Here is a 9091-nt window from a genome sequence, read left to right on the forward strand (position 1 = left end):
GCTAACCATACATATGGAATCTAAAAAAAAAGTCATGAAGAACCGTGGGGCAAGAGGGGAATAAAGATGCAGACCTACTAGAGAAGGGACTCGAGGACACGGGGAGGGGGAAGGGTAAGCTGGGACAAAGTGTGAGAGTGGCATGGACAAATATACACTACCGAATGAAAAATAGATAGCTAGTGGGAAGCAGCCACATAGCACAGGGAGATCAGCTCGATGCTTTGTCGCCACCTAGAGGTGTGAGATAGGGAGGGTGGGAGGGAGGGCGATGCAAGAGGAAAGAGATATGGGGATATATGTATATGTATAACTGATTCACTTTGTTGTAAAGCAGAAACTAACACACCATTGTAAAACAATTATACTCCAATAAAGATGTTTAAAAAGAAAAGAAAGAATGTTCAGTGGATGGGCTCAACAGCAGAATAGAGGAGACAGAGGAAATAAACAGTGAACTGGAAGAGAAAACAATAGAAAGTACTCAATTTGAACAACATAGAGGAAATAGACTAAAAAAAAAACAGTGCTTCAGGGACCTGTGTGATTATGATAAAAGATCTAACATTTGTGTCATTGGAATCCTGGAAGGAGAGGATAAAGAGGACAGGGATGAAAAAGTACTTGAATAAATAATTGCTGAAAACTTCCTAAGTTTAGCAAGAGATATAAACCTACAGATTCACAAAGCTGAGTGATTCCCAAACAAAACAAACCCAAAGAAATCTACCAACACATACGATAACTAAAATTCTGCAAACCAAAGATAAAGAAAAGTCTTGGAAGCAGCCATGAAACCTTACCTATAGTGAGGAAACTATTTGAATGACAGTGAATTTCTCATCAGAATCCTTGGAGACCAGAAGGAAGTGGCACAATACTTTTCAAGTGCTGAAGGAAAAGCACTGTCAACAAGGGACCCTATATCCAGTGGAATTACCCTTCAGGAATTAAGAGGAAATGAAGACATTCTCAGATGAAGAGAAACTAAGAGAATTTTTCACTAGTAAACCTACCCCAAAAGAGTAGCTAAAGGAAGTTCCATAAAGAGAAAACAAATGATAAGAGAAAGAACCTTGGAACATCAGAAAGGAAAAACACAATAAGCAAAAAAAACCTGGTACATACAATAGGCTTTCCTTCTCATTCTGAGATTTCTAAATTATGTTAAACAGTTGAAGCAAAAATTACAGTGCTGTCTGATGTGGTTCTAAATGTATGTAGAGAAAGTATTTATGACAATTACATTATAAAGAGAGAATTGTGAAGGGACATAAATGGAGGTAAGGCTTCTGTACTTCACGCATATGTAGAATGATGACACTAATAAATTGTGATGGGATATATATATATATATATATATATATATATAGCAATACCTAGAGCAACCACTCAAAAAAAAATAGCTATAAAGAGAGATATACTTAAAACACTATAAATAAACCAAAACAGAATTCTGAAAAACGTTCAAGTAATCCACTGGAAAGCAGGACAAAGAAAACAGAGAAATAAAAAACAGAGCAAACAGACATAAAACAAAAAATAAAGGACAGAGTCAAGTACTAACCAATCACTAATCATATCAAATGTAAATGGCCTAAATACACCAATTAAAAGACAGAAAATTGCAAGTGCATTTAAAAACATGACCCAACTGTAATCTGTCTTCAAGAAACTCACTCCAAATAGAACAATATAGGCCTATTTAAAGTAAAAAGATGGGAAAAGATATAATATTCAAGTGTTAATCATAGTTAAGCAGCAGTGGCTATATTAATATCAGGTAAAGTAATAGACTTCAGAGCAAAGAAAATGACCAAAAACAGAGAGACACATTATAAAAGATAGAAAGACATAATAAAAGATTCAATCCCCCAAGAAGACATAGTAATCCTAAATGTGTATGCACCAAACAAGAGTTGAAAGGAGAAATAGACAAATACACTATTATAGTTAGAGACTTCAACACTCCCACTGAACATTTTATAAAAGAAATAGACAGAATATCAGCAAGGGTATAAAAGAAAGAAGAACTCAATACCACTATCAATCAATAGAATTGAATCAACATTTATAGAACACTCCACACAATTACAGCAGAATGCACATTCTTTTCAAATGTCCAAGGAATATATACAAAGAAAGGCTATGTCCTGAGCTGTAAAACAAACCTCAACAAATCTAAAAGAACTGAAATCATGGGGAGTGTGTTCTTTGACCACGACGGAATCAAACTGGAAATCAAAAACAGAAAGATAACAAGAAAATCTCCAAAAAATGGGAAACTAGACACACACTTCTAAATAATCTATGAGTCAAAGAGTAAGCCTCAAGGGAAATTTTAAAAATACATGGAAATGAATGAAAATAAAAATACAACATATCAATATTTGTTGGACACAGCTAAAGCAGTGCTAAAATAGAGACTTATAGCACTAAATGTAAATATTAGAAAACAGAGCAAGAGCAAAATAAACCCAAAGCAAGCAGAAAGAAGGAATAATAAAGATAAGAGCAGAAATCAATGATCAAACAGAAAAACAAAACAGAAAATCAATGGGAAAAAAAAGAGCTGGTTCTTTAAAAAGATCAGTGTAATTACAAACCTCAGGCAAGACTAACAGGGAAAAAATAAATTACCAATACCAAGAGTGAAAGAGGAAATATCACTACAGACCCTGCAGACACCAAATAGATAAAGGAATACTATGAATAACTCTATATACATAAATTTGACAACCTAGATGAAGTGAACCAATTCCCAAAAAACCACAAACTGCCACAATCATCCAATATTAACAATATTTTAATAATATTTGAGTATAATTTGAATATCCCTATAATTTAAATATCCCTATAACTATAAAAGAAATTGAATTCTTAATTTAAAAAAAGAGATCTCCAGGCCCAGATGGTTTCACTAGATAATTCTACCAAATATTTGAGGAAAAATTAACACCAATTTTATACAATCTCTTCTAGAAAATAAAAAAGGAAGTATTTCCCAATTTGTTTTATGAAGTTAGTATTACACTGATACCTTCTGTACAGAAAGAAAAGATAAACTACAGATAAATATTCCCCATGAATTAGATGTAAAAATCCTTATCAAAATATTAGAAAATAGAATTCAGCAATATGTTACAAAGAATTATGCACCATGACCAACTGAAGTTTCTTCCAGGGATTCAAGGCTAGTTCAATATTTGAACCAATCACTGTAATCCACCATATTAAAAACTAAAGAAGAAAAATCACATGATCATATCAATCAATGCAGAAACATTTGACAAAGTTCAACACCCATTCATGATTTAAAAAAAAAAAAAAAAACTATCTGAAAAACAAGAATAGAGGGAACTCCCTCAACTTGGTAAAAAGGCATCTACAAAAAACCTACACCTTAGTAGCATTATACTTAATGGTGACTTTCCCCCTAAAATTGAGAACAGGACAAAAATGTCTGCTTTGACCACTCTTGATTCAACATAGAGCTAGAAGCTCTAGCCATTGCAACAAGACAAGAAAGAAAAAAAGAAGACAAAAAGATTGAAAAAGAAATAAAATTGTTCCTTTTTGCAGATGGCATAATTATCTACATAGAAAATGCCAAGGAATCTATACACATACACACAACCTCCTAGAACTAATAAATGATTTCAGCAAGGTCACAGGATACAAGATTAACATACCAAAATCAGTTGTACTTCTATATGGGAGCAAAAAACATAGAAACACTGATACTTAAAACACAGAACCATTTATTATTGCTCAAAATGAAATACTTAAATATAATTCTAACAAGATATGTCCATAATTTACACGCTGAAAATTATACAGATGATAAAAGAAACCAAAGAAAAAATAGGTAGATAGATAGATACATAGATAGATAAGACAGACAGATAGACCATGATCACGGATTGGTAGACTCGATAATATTAAAGGTGTAAATTATCTCCAAATTGATATATAGGTTTAATGTGATTCCTATCAAAATCTCAGCAAGATCTTTTAGATACATACAGTTTATTCTAAAATTTATATGGGAAGGCCAAACAACTAGAATAGTAAAACAATCTTGAAAAAGAAGAACAGAATGGGAAGAATCACTCTGCTTGATTTCAGGACTTATATAGCTATAGTAATCAAGACTGTGTGATATTGGTGGAGGGACAGACACATAGATCAATGGAATAAAAACAGAGAACACAGAAATAGACCCATACAAATTATGCCTAACTGATTTTTAATAAAGGTACAGAAGCAATTCAGTGAAGGAAAGATAAACTTTTCAACACATGGTGCAATGGAGCAATTGGACATCCATAGGCAATAAGATAAACTTCAATCTAAGTCTCACCTTTTATACAAAAAGTAGCTCAAAATGGATCACAAACTTAAATATAAAACTTAAAACAGTAAGTTTTTAAAAATAGGAGAAAATCTTCAGGATCTAGGACTAGGCAGAGTTCTATGATTTTACATATACAGCACAATCCATAAAAGGAAAAATTGATAAGCTGGACTTCTTCAGAATTTTTTTTTTTTTTTTGCGGTACACGGGCCTCTCACTGTTGTGGCCTCTCCCGTTGCGGAGCACAGGCTCCGGACGCGCAGGCTCAGCGGCCATGGCTCATGGGCCCAGCCGCTCCGCGGCATGTGGGATCTTCCCGGACCGGGGCACGAACCCGTGTCCTCTGCATCGGCAGGCAGGCTCTCAACCACTGCGCCACCAGGGAAGCCCCTTCAGAATTTTAAAATTTGCTCTGTGAAAGATTTTGCTAAGAGGATAAAAAGACAAGTTATAGACTGGGAGAAAATATTTGCAAATGACATATCCAACAAAAGACTAGTATCTAGAATATATAAAGAACCCCTTAAAACTGAACAGTTTAAAAAAATCAATTAGAAAATGGGCAAAAAGCATGAAGAGACATTTCACCAAAGAGGATACACCAATGGCAAATCAGCACATGAAAATATGTTTAACACCATTAGTCATTAGTGAAATGCAAATTAAAACCACAATGAGGTATCACACTGGCTAAAATAAAAATAGTGACAAAACCATATACTGGTGAGGACGTAGAGAAACTGAATCACTCATATATCGCTGGTAGAAAAGTAAATGGTACAGCTATTCAAAAACAATTCGGTAGTTTCTTTTAAAAACTAAACATGCAACTACCAAATGACAGAAATTGTGTTCCTGGGCATTTATCTCAAAGTTATGGTCATACAAATGCTTATAGCAGCTTTACTCATAATAGCCAAAAACTGGGAACAATCCAGATGTCTTTCCATGGGTGAATTGTTAAGTGAACTGTGTACATCCATGCCAGAAATGCTACTGAGCAATAAAAAGGAATGAATTATTGACATATGCAACAACCTAGATGAATCTCCAGAGAACTGTAATACAAGAAAAAAGTCAATCTCAAGAAGTTGCATGCTGTATGATTCCATTTACATAACATTCTTGAAAAGGCAAAACTATAGAAATGGAAAAAATATTAGGGTTATCAGGGTTTAGCAATGGGGTCAGAAGGGAATTGGGTGTGGGTATAAAAGGGCAATGTGAGGGACCCTTGTTGTGATGGAAATGTTCTGTATCTTAAGTATATTAATGTCAGTGTCCTGATTGTGATACTGTACTTGAACTATAGTTTTGCAAAATGTTAACACTGGGTAAAGGGTACACAGGAGTTCTCTATATTCCTTCTTACAACAGTATGTAAATCTGCAATTACACCAAAATTTAAAGTTTTTTTAAATAAAACACATTATTTTTGCTTAAAAAACCAGAAGAAATAGAATTATCTCAGTCGACAAAATACATATTGAATATCTGTATTAAATCAAAGAATGAATGAAAGACTGGGCAATTCCTATCGGCCTATACTTCATCTAGTGGACAGCCCTATCTTGACCTTCTAAGTAATTAAAATCAAACTCAACATCTTTGTTTTACATCCTCATGAGCAATGCAAGCTTAGTATTAAAGATAAGAAGGATCCTTAGAGGTCATCTAATCCAACTCTTTCATTTTGTAAAAGAAGAAATTGAGGATCAAAGAGATTAAATGATACGGTCAAGGTTAAATACAGAGTTAATAGTGGATCTAGGTCTAAGATCCCATTCAGCGATACAATATTCTTTCCATCACAGTACTTTGATGTACACTTCCCAAGAGTGAAGACAGTCTCTTTGATAGTAGGTCTGTTTGGAGCATTATATAAAGAATCTGCTGTACACCACCTGAAACTGAACTCCTACTGCTCACTCTCTGAAACAGAATGGCCACTTTTATATAGAACCCCAAACCATTACCTCTAAACTGTCAACAGCGAAAAGAAACATCAACAGCCTAGAAACTCATCATCCCTTCTGGAAAAGCACAAAAAGAGAACCCCACAAGCAACGGGTTCCCCTACCCCCTTAGAAACCAGGAAGAAATTTCACTTTGCCTCTGCCCTCTAATTGTATTCCAACATTCTGGCACCTGCAAACATTAAATAATCAGTACTTATTACATGCCAGGCACTGTGCAAGATGCTAGAGACAGTGAATAAGACACACAATCCCAAGTCTCAAAGAGTTTGCCAACTATGAAAAACAGACGATTACAGGCAATTACAATCCAGAATGTTAAGGGTTAAGAGCACATCCATAATGCCCTGAGAGCCCTAAGAGGAGCACCACCTCCTGGTGGGTAGGGAGAGAGGGTACAATGAGGAGGAATAAGAGTTCAAAAGAGCCAGAGAGTAGAGAATTAAGTTAATTGTTTACTCAACTTACTCAATTGAGAAAGTATCTAAATAAAATAATTGTTTTGGATGATACATGGCTTACTTTAAGGCTTTGGTAAATGCTTCTATAAACCTCATAATCACATTCTAATTTACCTGCTTTGTAAAGTAAGTTTACTTTAAAAAGACTTTTCACTACTCTTGTAAAAGACTACTGTATCACCTCTCTCCTCTCACTCCCTAAATCAGTTCTGTCAAAAAATTTATTTTCATGGTATTTATTTTGGTACTTAAAAATCCAATACAGGGCTTCCCTGGTGGCGCAGTGGTTGAGAGTCCGCTTGCCGATGCAGGGGACACGGGTTCATGCCCCGGTCCCGGAAGATCCCACATATTTTTAATCCAATACATAAGTCAAACAACATGGTTTACATTTACTTCCATGACTGTCTTGCCATATATTGTCACACCTACTAATCAAATATTTTCCACTCATCTCTCTGTTGTATGTGAAACTGGCAGAAGACAATATTCTAAATTGCTTTCCAATCACAGCATCTCAAGAGACTTAAAAACACATTAACCTCAGGCAAGAAAGCATTCTTCCATTTTACAGGAAAATAAAACACTAATTATTGTCCCAAAACCTTCCTTAAAGGTCAAAAATAAATCCATAAATACAATAAAAATTGAGAGAAAACTTAACCTAGACCTTAAAGGAATAAACTCCTCTTGATCTTGGAGTGAACATTTAAAAACCTCACTATAATTTAACTTGTTACATGCCGTGGTACCAAAACAGAGGGGTTAATTAAGGACAGAGTAATTTTTTGTCTGCTTTTTTTTTTTTTCAGTCTCACGGGTAAAGTGTAAATTACTTGTCTAGCTTAAGACACTTGTTCATATTTCAGGTCAATAGATATCTGCTTAGAAGAAAGAAATCAATTTCAACAGTGCTCTTAATTAATAATATCTTCACCGCATTATTTATTCTCCTGGTAAATTGAAATCAACAGCAAAAATGCCCCCATTTATTTCTGTAGGACTAAGGAAAATTTTTAAATTTATGTAGTACAAACAATATGTGTGAGCCACCTGTTTGCTTTTTAACTAAATGGATTGGTATGGAATGACAGCTGCTGCAAAACCAACAACACTTCAAATACTATATATTACTTTGCCAAGAAGACTAAATTTTGGTAACATTTATTTTATTACCATGGGACGTGTTAATGGAGATTCCTACAGAAGAGCACTGTAATGAATATTTCTAGCCACTAAGTGTCACTGTTCAGTTAAAAATTTTAGAACTGCACTGACAGGGGCATGGTGACTCCTTTTTTGAATGGGGTCAATCAGGGGAAAAGAAAAAAGATTAGATTATATAACACACTCAAAGCAAAGTACAGGCACTACACCAGTATAAACTGCAGAAGAGGAATTCCTAGAGATAGAGGTGTTGCTCTCAGTGGAATGCCAACTGATCAAATCAGACATTTTGCAAGCTTAAATAAGGTTTGAGCTGCACTAAGCCTTGTAATCTGTTTTTACCAATATAAATGCCAAAACTGAATTGCCACTATAAAGTCTGCCAAGTTTCTTTGTATTATATGTCAGTATGCTGTTTTCCTTGATAGTGCCATCAATAAACATGTCTGGGGATCAACTGCTTGTGATCAGATACGCTACTTTCATTGTTTCAAGCTGAGCTGATACTGTATGAAAAGCCAATGCCAAAGAGGTTCCATTCAGACTTGGGCATTTGAGGGAAGAGGTAAGGCACACTTCCCCCTACCCTGCAAACAAAGATTTAAGTTAACGTTAGAATTTCCCCAATGCTCACAAGTTGTAGACCTCATTTCCTAGACATGCATAAATTGTAGATGGCAGCATAATGCTCTACCTCTTGCAGGTATTTTCTACATAATTCAACAGATACATACACAAAGTTTAAAAGAACTAGACATTCAGCTATACATTCATCGTATGCAAAAGTCCTGTTACCTCAAAATAGCAATATTATACGATATTTTTCTGGTATGCCATTGAGCCATGATAGGATAGAAACATATGTTGTTGCTGGGTTTCACTGCACTTAAAGAATCCTTCAAATGTCTATGCTCAGAGTTACCCAAATATCTGTTCTTGCAGGGCAGACTGCTTCCATTTTGAAATAACAGTTTTTCTAGTTTCTACTAGTCCCATTTAGATGCGTATGTTGCGGGGGGGCTTATGCGTTTGGTTTGGTTTTTGTTTTGTTTGTTCAATCTTGAGCATTTCATGCTAGGCAATCTTTTATACTTACAATACAAGGCAGAAAGATAAATGATGGTAAAAAA

The sequence above is a fragment of the Neophocaena asiaeorientalis genome, unplaced genomic scaffold (assembly GCF_003031525.2).
Source record: "Neophocaena asiaeorientalis asiaeorientalis breed wild unplaced genomic scaffold, Neophocaena_asiaeorientalis_V1.1 scaffold72, whole genome shotgun sequence".
In the NCBI taxonomy this organism is placed as follows: domain Eukaryota; kingdom Metazoa; phylum Chordata; class Mammalia; order Artiodactyla; family Phocoenidae; genus Neophocaena; species Neophocaena asiaeorientalis.